Below are 13,854 nucleotides of genomic sequence, written 5' to 3' on the forward strand. Positions count from 1 at the left end.
CACCAAACTTTTATATTTATCTATGTTCCAAGGGTTTCTTTATTGTGAAATTTGATACATGGGAAGACTTGGAAAGAGTAATAAATGATGGGCCTTCGTTGGGCTCTTTATCACCCCTTAGTTCTTGGATTTTGACACCACAAAAATGGTGGTCTCAACAATGCCATTTTGGGTGAGATTCCCAAACATCCCCCTTCCTTTTTTGCACCACAAGGTCCCAGAGGAAATTAGGAATACCCTAGGTACATTCAGAAAATGGACCTCGAAAGAACAGAAAAAGATATTTTCACCTTTGCCATAATATGTGTTGAAATAGACCTTAGCAAAGGTCTACTAGCTTGGATTTATTTGAAACACAAAGCATTGGAAATACTGAAAGGGGGGGTGAATCAATATTTCTTTCAATTGTTAGATTATGACAATTAATATTTTTATCACAAGTTAAATCAGGGCACAAGAAGTAGAACAAAAAATAATTTTATTAATGAAGATAGTGAAGATCCAATACTCTTTTACAAAAAAATTGGCTCCAACAAGTACAACAAAATATCTAACTTCTTCAAGGCTCTAGCCTTGATTGAGGACTTCAATCCTCAAACATAAATTCAGACACCAACCTGGTCTCAATTAGGACACCAATCCTCTTAGTCTCTGACCTAAGAAAACACTTCCAATCAACATCAACTATGTAACAAGAGTTTTACCAAAATACTACTTCAAGATAGTTTCAACACTGCTTCAAAAATCACTCCAAAATCTACTCCAAGATGTCTTCAATTTAGCTCCAAAAATGTCTCTAAGATTACTTTAACAACTTTTCTTCAAATATGCTTCAAATGGTGTCAAATATGCTCAAAATAAAAGTCTTCCTAAATACTCCAATTCTACTCCACAAATCCACTTCAAAATACGAACTAAGATTAAAGTTTGCTTGAGGAGTACCTTCAAAGATGTATCAAATCTGCTCCAAGATAAGGTCAAAACACAACTCAAAAACTATTTCTTGCCTCTGTCTTAGAGGGTTGAATCTCTTGCTCTAGCTGAGATATTAGAGGCCACAAAAGAGGGTTGAAATTATGGCCTTAGGGCCGAATTTCACAGACCTCAGAGTATGTTTCTCCATGGGGTTGAAATTATAGGTCTGAATACTCCATAGGTCCGAGTTTGTTGAGGGTCCGGGTTTGTTCTTTGAGGTTGAGGTATGTTCTAATGATTTGTCATGTTCTACTCAAAATCTTGATCAATAAAAAGACTTCAATAATGTTTAACCATACACATAAATGATCTACAAGTATTGCTCCTTCAAAGCAACTCCTACGTTCATGAGATATGAACCTTTTTACTTTTCCTATAGGTATGAATTCCTCTTCTTGTTTACATCGAGCTGATCTAGGTGAAGTTGGAAGAGAATGGCCTTAATTTATACTCATTCATTCATACAATAAACTGAAATGTATGTTGGGGAGAGGGTTGACTTGTTCTTATGTAGGCCGACTAGATCGAGGTAAAACACAAGTGGTTTTTTACTTTGAAAAATTCAATTCTCCTAAATGGAGAAGAGTTAGGGGGCATGCAATACTCATTGGAAAGGGCTTAAAGTCCTCTTAAGCCTATGAAATTTTCTTCTTAAGTTGGACATCCCTTTGACATCAATAACAATTAATTCTTCAAGAATCTCCCCCTTTGTTATTGATGGAAACAATCTCCTCATATGTTACTCTCCCTATCATCGTGTTGCTCCCCTTGTCATGAAGCTACTCCCCCTTTTATGTTCTCCCCCTTTGTCATCAATAGCAAAGGGATGCTCTAATGGGATGCAAGAGAGATGACCCCATATTTTGACGAATATATTCAAATGCTTCTCGAGGTAGGGGTTTTGTGAAGATGTCTACAATATGTTCCTTAGTGTTGACATATTCCATTTTGATGTTCTGCTCTGCGAATTTTTCTCGGAGAAAGTGGTGCGTGAATGGGATATATTTTATCTTTGATGCATAACTAGATTCTTTAAGAGGTTTATTGCACTGGTATTGTCACTATAGATGGTGATAGGGTGACTTTTTTCTATTTTGACATCCTTTAAGGCTTCCTTCATCCATAAGATTTGTGTACAACAATCTGTTGTTTCTATGTACTCAACTTTAGTCATGGAGAGAGATATGTATAATTGTTTTTTGTTTAACCAAGATACAATGCAGTTTCATAAGAAGAATGCATTCCTATTTGTGCTTTTTTCATCATCAATGCTTCCTGCCCAATCTACATCGGTATATGTTATCAGGGCAAGATTTTTTCTCTTAAGCTACTATAGTCCAAAATCAAGAGTGCCTTTCAGATATCTAAGAATTCTTTTTACAACTAACATGTGAGATTCTTTAGAGCTTATTGGATCTTTCTACCATGCCTACTTCCTGCATGATATATGGCTGTGAGGTTGTCAAATATAGTAGTCCTCCAATCATTGATCTGTAGAGAGTTGCATCCTCTATAGAAGATTCATTGTCCTTACTTAGCTTACAACCTATAATCATAGGTGTGCTCACAATATCACATTCTTCCATCCCAAACTGCTTAAGCATATCCCTGAGATACTTTTCTTGCAATATGAACATTCCAACATTGGTTCAAGTTAATTGAAGTCCAAGGAAGTAAGACAAGTCTGCAATCATCAACATTTCAAATTCTTTTGACACATCTTCGGCAAATTTGTGACTCATTTCATCATTGTTGCTGCCAAAAATTAGATCATCCATGTATACTAGTGTGAGTAGCATATTATCTTCATCCATCTTCATGTAAATATTGCTTCCTGCAACTCCTCTTTTGAATCTAGATATAATGATAATTGGTGGGCTCCAGTATTGTAGCAATAATGCTACAACTCCTGGAGCTTCCTATCTCTAATTTTATCAACCCGGTAGTTCGTACAAACTTGGAAGCGACGGTGCTGTATGCACAAGTACTAGCTCTTGTCGCTGCTATCACTTGGTCAGCTGGCACAAGCCCGCTAGGGCTCAAGCCAACTTCTATATGTTCTCAGAAGAAGCTTTATGAGTGATGGACGAAAGCTAACTCAAAGGAGGCTAATCTATTTGAAGAAAGAAGCTGAAATCCAACAAAGCATGAAAACCCTAGTAAACCCTAATCTGACTAGTTTAATTCCTACAATGCAATGATGCGAATGTAACTCCCTAAAAATGATGTCATTACTTCTAGTGATGTGAAATGCATGAACTTAAACTATTTTCATTGAAAAGAACATTGTTTTTGGATTTTTGCTTAAATGGTTGGAGTTGTTATGACCTTGTTTCTTATTAGGGTTTGACTGTGCAGGGGTAGTGTGAAGGGAAAGAAAGTTTGGGAAAGGTCAGGAGGGTTAGGAGAGGTCCCAGAGGGTCCCTAGCATTAGTCCACAGAGGTATACAACGTTCGGATGCTCGACAACCAAGTTTGCAGGCTCCTACAGGATGTCTGCAGGGGATCCTACAGGAAACTAAGGAATTCTACAGGAAGTCTGTTAACTTCTACAGGATGTGCTGTAAGTGGAGGTTTTGGGTGATGGTGAAGTGATGGAGCGGTATGGGTGGATAGGTAAGGTGGAGATGGAGCTGGTGATGGCTCAGGGGCAGAGGAATAAGGTAGAGAAAGAATGCATGAAGTCGGTTGGTGGATGGGAGAATGGGATCAACGAAAGGTCAAGAAAATGGAGCTACATGAATAATGGAAGAGCTGGAAGGTAAACGAGCTGAACAGAGGTCGATTAGGTGGCTTTAGGCGTGGTTGATAAGAAGAGGAAGGAAATGGAATGATGTGGAGCAGTGTAAATAAAACAAATTGCTGATGACTGTCACCAAAAACGAGAACTCATTAACCTGTGCTACCTGTGATATTAAACCAATGAACAGCAATGTAAATTGTGAAGGAAACTCGTGCATGGAAGTGGAATGAAGGAGTAATGCTCGGAATCAGAGTGCATGGATGGATCTACGATTAAGGTAACTGTGTTGCAGCTTGCATGAACGTGAAAAGACTGCGTTTTTTTGGTGGTTGGTTCAGACTGCACCCCAATCCCTAACAGAGATGGCAGTGAGGTCCTTTCAACCTTTTCTGGAGCTCCAATGAATTACAACTCTCCTATTCTGATCTAAGCAACTGAAAGCAAAATTAACCATAAGCTAATCCTACTTAATCACAACAAACCAAATCAGCAGATTGTATTTTCGAATTGCATGTCAAAGTAAAGAAACAAAGTGCTGGAACGAAAGGCAAATAACACTACAAGAAGAGGAGATCTATTGCTCTCAGGTTGGGCCCTAACCTGAGAGCTATAGCTCCCTTAAAAGCTCAGTATTAGATCCAAATCTGCTTGCCTTTATTCATAATCAAAAGTCTAATGTCATGCCAAAACTGGCTTACAAAGAGCAAAAACCAAATTGACTAACTAGCTACTACAAAATGACTAACCACTAGCTAACCCAAATGAGGCCCCAAGCCTTCTTATTTATCCAATTTGAGGACCCAACAGTCCTCCTAAAAGTTAGGGACTTGGCTGCCCAAGACTTGGAGTTAACAGCAGTCCTACTTGACTTGCTTGGCTGCCCTTGTGTTGATTGATTCGGTGGCCCTTGAACTCCGAGCTGATGGTGGAGAATTCGAGGTAAGGGCCCATAAATGAGGGGGACACCTTCCTACAAATCCTCTAGCTTGTTCTCCCACGAATTTGGCTGCCAAGTGCTCATTAAGACCTTCCATTTTGTCTCCAAGTTGACCAAAAAGGCTACACAAAGCACCCATTAGACTTGTTGGCATAATGACTAACCAAATTCACTCTATTAACATAAAAATAATAAAAAACATGCAATAAACAAATGAGAATGGTGGATTAAGTCAAATTAGGAGGTTGAATGAGCCCAAATATTTGTCCATTTTTGGGGCTCATCAATAATGTCTAGGATACGAAGCTCTTGGAGCTTGTTTTAATCCATACAAGGCCTTCTTCAATTTGGATACGAATTCCTTATTTTCTGACAAGTCAAACCCATATGATTTCCCCATTTATACTTCCTCTTTTAAGTCACCATTTAGAAAGGCTGACTTTACATCCGTTTGAGAGACTTTTAATCCTTTTTAACACGCAAAATCTAAAAACATCCTTATGGCCTCTAGTCTAGCAATTGGAGCGAAGGTCTCATCAAAGTCAATTCATTCAATTTGAGTGTATCCCTTGCACACCAATCTTGCTTTGTTTCTAATGACTTGCCCATCTTCATTCATTTTGTTCTTGAATACCCGCTTGGTTCCTATGACATTTTTATCCTTTGGACGTGGTATAAGTTCCCACGTTCCATTCTTTTTTATTTGGTTCATCTCTTCTTTCATTGCTTTTATCCAATGTCGAACATCACTAGCTTGAGTAAAGTCCTTTGGTTCTATCTGAGACATCAAATTGATTTCATTCTTCTTTGGTGTGTTTGTCATATTTCTTCGAGTTTGTATTCCTCCATCCACCTCTCCAATAATTTTGTCTTCTAGATGATGTTTTTGTAAAAAATTTAAGGTTGTCCTTAATGGTGTTTGAGATAGTTCCTCCTTTTGATTTTATGGCTCCTTTTCTTCTTTTGCAACACCTCCCTCTAGATATGCAAAGATAGGGTCTTCTTCATTGGTTTTAACAACTTATTTTTTAGGAAGAGCCTCACGTATATTTACATTAATGCTTTCAATTGTCTTCTACAAATGATTGTTTAGCATTTGTAGGAATTTATTCTTAATGAGTATCCAAGGAAAACTCTTTCATCAACACATGAATCAAATTTTCCTAGCGAATCATCATTAATCTTCATAAAGCATTTGCTTCCAAATATTATGAAGTGTTTCACAAAGGCAAGCCTTCCTTTCCATAGTTCATATGGAGTTTTATCATTGTTTACCTGGAGTTGAGCTTTGTTCAAGATGTAGACTACTACACCAACTACCTCCCTCCACAATTTATCCTGTAAGTCGGCTTCGAAGAACATTGTTCTTGAAGTTTCCTATACATATCTATTCTTTCTTTCTACCACTCCATTTTTTGTGGAGTCCCAACAACAAAAAGTTGCCTCTTTATTCCATGTTTTTCACAAAATTCATTGAATTCTCCTAATGTAAATTATCCACCACTATCTGTTCTTAAGCATTTGATCTTCAATTCACTTTCATTTTCAACTGCTACTTTGAAAGTTTTAAAACAATCTAGTGCTTCTGAATTTTATTTTATGAAAAATACCCACATCATTTTAGTATAATATTTTATAAATAATAAAAAGTTCCTTTCTCCTTGTAGAGTTGGAGTTAATGTTGGACTGCACATATCTGCATGGATGATTTCCAAAGGCATTGATGTCGATTTTTCCTTCGATTTGAAGCTAGTCCTGGTTTGCTTTCCATGTTCACATGGCACCCAAATAACATTTGTTGGTTTTGAGATTCTAGGGATATTTCTTACTGCTTGGTTTTTGTTAAAATTTACCAAGTTATCAAAGCTTAGGTGTCCCAAATGCCTGTGCCATAACCAACTTTCATTTGATTGACTCATGTAACATCTTTCTTCTAGAATTTCACTGAGAATGTATACATTATCTATTGTTCTTACTCCTTTCCGTATCGGTTTTCTTGTAGATAACCTCCTTATCTCATAGTCCTTGCTATGAAAACTGAGATCATGTCCTTGATTGCATATTTTGTTGACACTCATGTGACTATGTTTGAGCCCTTCATCATATAGTGCATTTTGTGCTTGCCCTTGCCATTGATGAGACTCATTGTGCCTTTTCCAACAATTTTAGTGGATTCATTATCTCCAAAGCTCACATTTCCATCCTTTTCTTTGCTTAATGAGATGAACCGTTTTTTGGTCACATGTCATGTGCCTAGAACATCCACTATCCATACCATATATTTTCCTTTTTCTGAGCATCCATGTTGCATTTCTCAGAGGTAGATTCTCCAGTCTTCCTTCTCCAAACTCCTTATCTTGGCTCTAGTGGATAATTTTGCTCTTCATGGCCTAAATGATTGCAATTGTAACATTCTAGACTAAACTTTGAAATAGGAGAAAAATAATTATAAGTTTTTATTTAGTATTTGCCTCTTTAAATCAACAATCTTATTTTTGTGATTGACTCCATAAGCCTTGCAATGTTTTGCTTGATTACCAAAATTCTTGCAAAAGAAACAATGACCAAGAAAATAGTTTGATACCTACTCGGATAATCTTGTCTTGATAAGACATTCCTTTTGGGGAGGCACTGCTTCTCATTCATTTTGTTTCCTGAAGGATTATTTTAATGTGATCCTTTAAGAACATCAACAAAGCTTCTAGGTCTTTCTTCATGATGAATATTGGTGCCTTCTTTTGAATTTGAAGATTTTCCTACATAATTAAGTCCATATTTATCATGTGGTGGCCTTTGGGAGCTAAGAATAACATCCATGGTTTGAGAACTCTTCAAATTCTTGTCTAACTACCTTTTTAAAGATGCTACTTCAGCTTCCAATTTTCCACAAATTTATTCCTTTTCCTTTACCTTATTATTCAAGACTTCCTCTATTCTTTTGGCTTCTTCCTTCTCGGTTTTGAGGGAGATGGCTTCCTGAGATTGTTTTCCATTCTTATTCCTAAGTCTATCATTTTATTATAAGGAATTGATAAAGAGTTCGTCCATACTCGCTTCTTCTTCTTCTTCTAGTTTTTTTGTTTCATCAAGGAGGGGAGCCATTTTGATTCAAAAACATCCTTCTTCCAACTGTTAGACTAACCTTGAATTTGGCTCTGATACCAATTGGTTGAAATAATGAGAGGGAGGGTGAGTCAATGTTTCTTTCAATTGTTATATTATGCTAGTTAAGATTTTTATCACAAGTTAAACCAAAACATAAGAAGTAGAACAAAAAAAAAATATTACTGAAGATAGTGAGGACTCCAATCCTCAAACACAAATTCAGGCACCAAACTAGTCTCAATGAGGACAACAATCCGCTTAGGTTCCAACCTAAATAAAGACTTCCAATGTACTTCAATGTAACACCAGCCCTCATATATACCCACTTTCACCTACCTGCACAGGGTAAACATGAGCTGAGGGCTACTATGAAATGACTCAACCTCCTAGATAACCTTAAGGAAATGGATCCAAAAAAACAAGACCTTATTGACTTCCCTCGGGTGCTATAGGACTCCCAGGAGCTAACCAATCACTCCAGGTGCCCAAACCCTGAGTTAACTTGTTTTTTCACTAACCTAGAGCCTCAGTCGCTCCCATGACAAGGACTCCGTGCAACTAGAACCCTCCAGTCGCTCCCATAGGCCTACTTCCCAGTGAATGCAATCTTTTACACTCAATTCTATGCCAGCGACCTCGAGACCTGAGCCATTTTTCCAGGCTAGGATCCAGACCTCTACCCAAAACTTAATGAAACTCCCATAAATGATAAATAACACAAAGACAAACCCTCTAATGCAAAACTTAATCAAGGAATTGACTTAGATCGATCTAACCATGACAATCATTATGTTAAACACTTTGAGAACATAAGATCTACATGTCATGAATGCATATATGAATATATAGATATGAAACTTATCTAAGGTTTACGAAGAAGGACTAATGCCCTCTCACAATAGCTACAATAACATCCATTAGGTCATGCATTCATTAACCATTCATTTATCAATCAAACATGATAAGAGCCTTAACTTGGATCTGTCATAAAACCATGCTTATAACCAACATATAACCAGATAAATAACAATGATAGAACAACCATTAAAGCTACATAATAACAAGTATATTTACTCATAAGATACAATGAGGAACTTAGCTCTTATTGACATATGCAAAAGCCAACCAATTCATGAAATTCCATGTACCACCCGACCATAGATTGGGATGAACCAAATCTATCTTTCATCCAATCACCCTCGTTCCATATTCCAAGCATGAATGTGGGATCTCATGGGATAAACCAATCCATAAACAACCAAGGGAATCCAAAGGTTAAATCACCTCCACCCTCACACTACCGTGATCTCACCTAAACCGATCTCGAGATCACAAAACGAAATCAAGCTTGGATACCTCATAATTCCTTCACCATCCCATGAGGAATTTTACTGTCTCCACCCACATGTTGAGGGCTTCCCAGAGAAAACCATGTCCACCCCTAACCCTTGGGATTTTCCTGAGACCACCTCACTCGGATCCAAAACCTTTTGGCAATCCAATGCTCAACCAAGAATGAATCCCATCACACCATGGCTATCCAGAAATAGCAAGGCAAGGCTAAAACCACTGTCAAAATATGGAAAAAGCCATGCCAATGACAACAAATGAACCAAGTACACACATGCATTTACAATGCATGCCAAAACTAGATAGGAAATCATACATGTAACCTATTACTTGCAAGTATTCTTGTAGAAGCTTCTTAATCCAACCTTTCCTTGCTTGACCCTTGCTTTCCTTTGCTTTTCTTGTCCTTCCCTTGCTTCCTTGATTTCCTTCTCCTCTTGGTTCTCTTCTCCTTTTTGGGACTAATCCCAAAACTGAACAGGAAAAAGGCCCCAAATTGATGCTTTGATGCCTTTTATTATTTATGCCTCTAATTTATTCATTCTCCCTTCATTTTCCTTCAATTTCCTCCTCACATGAAACCTGTGCCCTTTCACCTTCATTTTCTCATATTTTCCATTATTTTCATAAATAAAATGCCAAAAATGCTTTTTTGCCTTTATCAATGTCTTTGTCAGTTTCCCCTTAGCCATAGTAAACAACAAGTGATGCCCACTAGGATGTTTTGCCCAACATTCAACTTGGAATATGTGGGCCATGACCTTGGTCTTGTTTTCCCTTTATTAACTTTATTACATGAACTTTTAACACAAGGTTGTTACAGACCCCTTCCCCTTGGGGGAACATTGTCCTATGTGTTCATTGACACCTATGACCAACAAAACCACTGAAAAGAAAAACATAATGCCCATGGATCTTTATAACCTAGCTCATTGTAGTATTTATAATAAACAACTTGCTCAAAATCAAAACCATGATGAAAAACATGACAACATAACAACCATACCGCTTATTGGAGCTTTATAACACAACTCATTATAGTATTTATACTAGCAATTGTCCCAAAAGGTACAAAGAGAGGCCGATAGGATTATTAAATTGGAATTGTTGAATTTTTCTAGAAGAGTTAATTGGTTTGTGGAAAACCTTGTTTTCTTGGACTAGATCATTGTGCAATTACTTTTCTTTGGATGTTTTGTTTATATCTATATTACAAGGAACACATTGAATGTCTTATTTCATTTTAGAGTAAGTTAATTACCCAAAATCAAGAAACCTCTATAGATGGCCAAGCATATACGAAGCTTGCTAGTGACCAATGCAATAACCACCATGACTATCCTCTACCAATATATTTCATTGAAAACCATAATTGTATATTGCATTTAGAAAGTCAAAACATAATATTAGAAAACATGTTGATATATTGCTATTAAAAAGTTAATTCCATTAGAAGCCATGATATTATTATTATATTTTATAATGAATAATATACATATATAGAATGATACTACATTGAAAACCATAATTGTATATTGCGATTAGAAAGTCAAAATATAATATTCTAAACCATGCTAAATATGACATTACAAACCTTAAATATCAAAGGGAGAACTTAGAAGTTGGAAATTAAATGACCACAGCCATTCCGAAGATCATGTCTATAGAGACGTTAAAAAACCATGGTCAATGCCAAATTAGGAGGCCGGAAGGCAAAAACAAAAATAAAAAAATACCAAATCGTTGCTAACATTACATGTAGCCATGTAGCAAGAATAAAAGAAGCACTTCTTCCCCATGGATGTCTTCCTGATTGTGATCTCACGCTCGCCTAAAGATGACCATGCCTGAAGACGACTATCTAAACATGAACATGCATGCTCTCCTAAAGACAACCATGCTTGAAGACGACCATCTAAACATGAACACGCACGCTTGAAAGGAGGAACAACACACCGGACACTATTCAAATCAGCTAATGAAGTATTATAAATTCTTGAAAATTTTGGAAGAGTTTATAATGATGGTTTTGATCTTGTTGAAGACTCATTCATAGCACATGCTATTGCGTTAATAATATTTGACTAAATTAAATGTCACACGACAAGAATCAATCATTATCTGCATGCATAATGAAACACCATGGCAAATTATGCAGTGCGGTCAAAAATGAACATCATGCAGTTTTCAATAAAAAATTTGTTTTATATTGTCTGCATACAAGAAGGGTTTATCTGGCAAATATTTGTGGACGTTATTTATTTGTATTGCAGGTGCTCATCGCAAGTTAGCCTTATGTTGGACTGCGAATTCAGCCCAAGCCCATTGTCATTAATAAAATCAATGCTTTATACAGATATCTATTCTTAAATGAAAACAATTTCACTCTTCGCCATATTAAAAGATGCCAACCGACACAACACAAAACATAAAATCAATGCTTTATACAGATATCTATTCTTAAATGAAAACAATTTCACTCTTCGCCATATTAAAAGATGCCAACCGACACAACACAAAACATAAAATGTTGATCGGGGACAGAATTGGAAACCTAGATAGAAAATGGCACAGCCGAAACCTCAACTACGCAGACAGGTTACTAACAGAATCGAACCTTCAACCTTAGGCACGAAAATCTTTCAAGTTCAACCATCTGATAACTGTAAAAACAATATTACAAAAGATTTTGCGCACATCTTGAAATGGATTTAAATATCAAATTATACCCCGACTGAGGTTATAAAGTTACTTTTCTCAAACCTTAACAATACAATGATTGCCTATTCAAGGAATAGTATCTAATAAATCCAATCTCTAGCTAGTACTCCAAATTTTGCATATATAATTATTTGAAAATCTAAATAGTCAAGCTAGTTCTTCCCCTGGTGGCGTTCGAATGCTTACTACTATAGACATCCCTAACTGGTCTGAATCTATTGGATACCCGTTTTAATAAACTCACATCTACTACAGTTTGCTCAAACAAATTTACAAGTTAAATGCGTAAAATCTAAAGATCAGATCGTGAAAATTTAACAGTGGATCATGACCCAAATCAAGGAGCTAAGACCTCATAATTAGTCTCCCGCTTAAACAAACAGGAAGGAACAGTGCAAATGCATTTTTATATATCCGACGGTCTATCAAAAGGGATTGTATATACATAATTATATCAAACAAAGCAGATACCATGCAGATTATTGAGTTTTTCCCTGCAAAAATTATTTGGATCTTGCGCTAGCAAAGCTCATGGCTCAAACGTCACTCTGTAAGAACACACATTTCCAACGTATCATATCGGCGTCTTACAAATTTTCAATTGATGTGGTTCGTCCACTCATGATTTTGCTTCCAGCAGTCCCAATGGGATTCCAGTGCACTCTTCAAATCACTTCACCCCTTATGGGGAATTATGGATAAAAGAAACAGTGGCTGGACTCTGCATACCTGAAAGAAAAACCACTTTGCTACCAGCCTTTCTATCTAGAGAGACGAGTGATATAGGGATTTCTAGCTAAAGGGATGAATGTTAGAGCGCTACAACAATGTGATTACGAAATTTATAGATTGGCATCTCATAAGTTAAAATTATTTGCAAGTGTCCACACGGAACTAAGTAAACCCAGACGAGTTTATCAAATCTAACGTTTATACAATAAAAATACACCAGCTAAAGGTCAGGTCTAACAGCCAGATTTAGGCAGTTCAAAAGCAGATTCCTGCATCTGGTTACGTTGAACCAAAGGGCAGTAAAAGGTGGATTCATAGCCTCCGTTTTTTCTACTCCAGATTGCAATAGTACTGTCAATGTAGTAGCATTCATGGTGGTTTCACCCAAATCAATAATAATATATTGTGTTGATAAATTTGTTCGAACATTTGAGCAAAGGGCTGGAAGGATTTACCTCATCTTTCAACATATGCAACAAGGTGGTCTTGCCTGCATTATCTAGGCCTAGAAATAGAATCTTGGCCTCTTTCTGCCACAGGCCTAGAGTGGCAAGAACGCTGTAAAACCAATCGAACAGAAACATCTTCGAGCCTTCCAATAGTTTCTTACGCAGAACCTGCGAATGACTCCGTAGAGACAAGGATACCCAAATGGGAAATCAGATCCAAAACAATTATCTGCAAATAACCCAATTGATTTTTCACCGTGTCGAATAAGCCGAAGTCCAAAGAAATCGAGAAAACGATAACTTTCTGCTATACCAGACCTGGAATTAAGTATTTCAAAGCCGAAAACGACTGTAGAAAGCTAAGGGTCCAGAATTGCAGAGACCCTGAGAATAAATAGCCACGCTCCAAAAACGAAAAAACCCACGACGGATCTGTCCCCGGAGCTTCTAGTGACGGAGGATTTCTGCTCCGAAATCTCGAGAAAAAGGCATTGTGAGAAAAGCCTCACGAATAAATAAATAAAAGCACACACGTATGTAATAGGATAGATAAAAGAATGGAAAAAGCAGTAAAAATATCTTGTCATGACAAGAAGGCAACTCAATCTATATTTGGAAAAAGCAGTCATAGTCAAATCAACGGTTGAAAGTGTCTCGCCTGATCCAACGGAGCAGGGTAAAAGTGTTGACGATTGTTGATGCATAGGAAGGCCTATCGGCATAAATATCAACCATACATAAATATGTACATACACCAAAAACTCATTTGCCTCCACCGACAAATAATGAAGGATACATAGCTCACATATGATCAGCCATCTCCCATGTAGCTTCATTGGGCC

The 13,854-nt window shown here is 37.0% G+C and overlaps 1 long non-coding RNA gene across 1 annotated transcript; it reads right to left on the bottom strand.

Annotated features, from left to right (window-relative positions):
- Positions 1 to 12,726: 12,726 nt before the first annotated feature.
- Positions 12,727 to 13,509, bottom strand: LOC149180695 (uncharacterized). Its single transcript, XR_016257484.1, has 2 exons — positions 13,331 to 13,509; positions 12,727 to 13,180 (listed from the first exon to the last, which is right to left on the bottom strand). It is a non-coding gene; the product is annotated as an uncharacterized LOC149180695 (long non-coding RNA).
- Positions 13,510 to 13,854: the final 345 nt, after the last annotated feature.

Source organism: Pinus tabuliformis, chromosome 3_2, assembly GCF_031772625.1.
Source record: "Pinus tabuliformis cultivar Carrire ecotype Pingquan chromosome 3_2, CPIR1, whole genome shotgun sequence".
Classification (NCBI taxonomy): Eukaryota; Viridiplantae; Streptophyta; class Pinopsida; order Pinales; family Pinaceae; genus Pinus; species Pinus tabuliformis.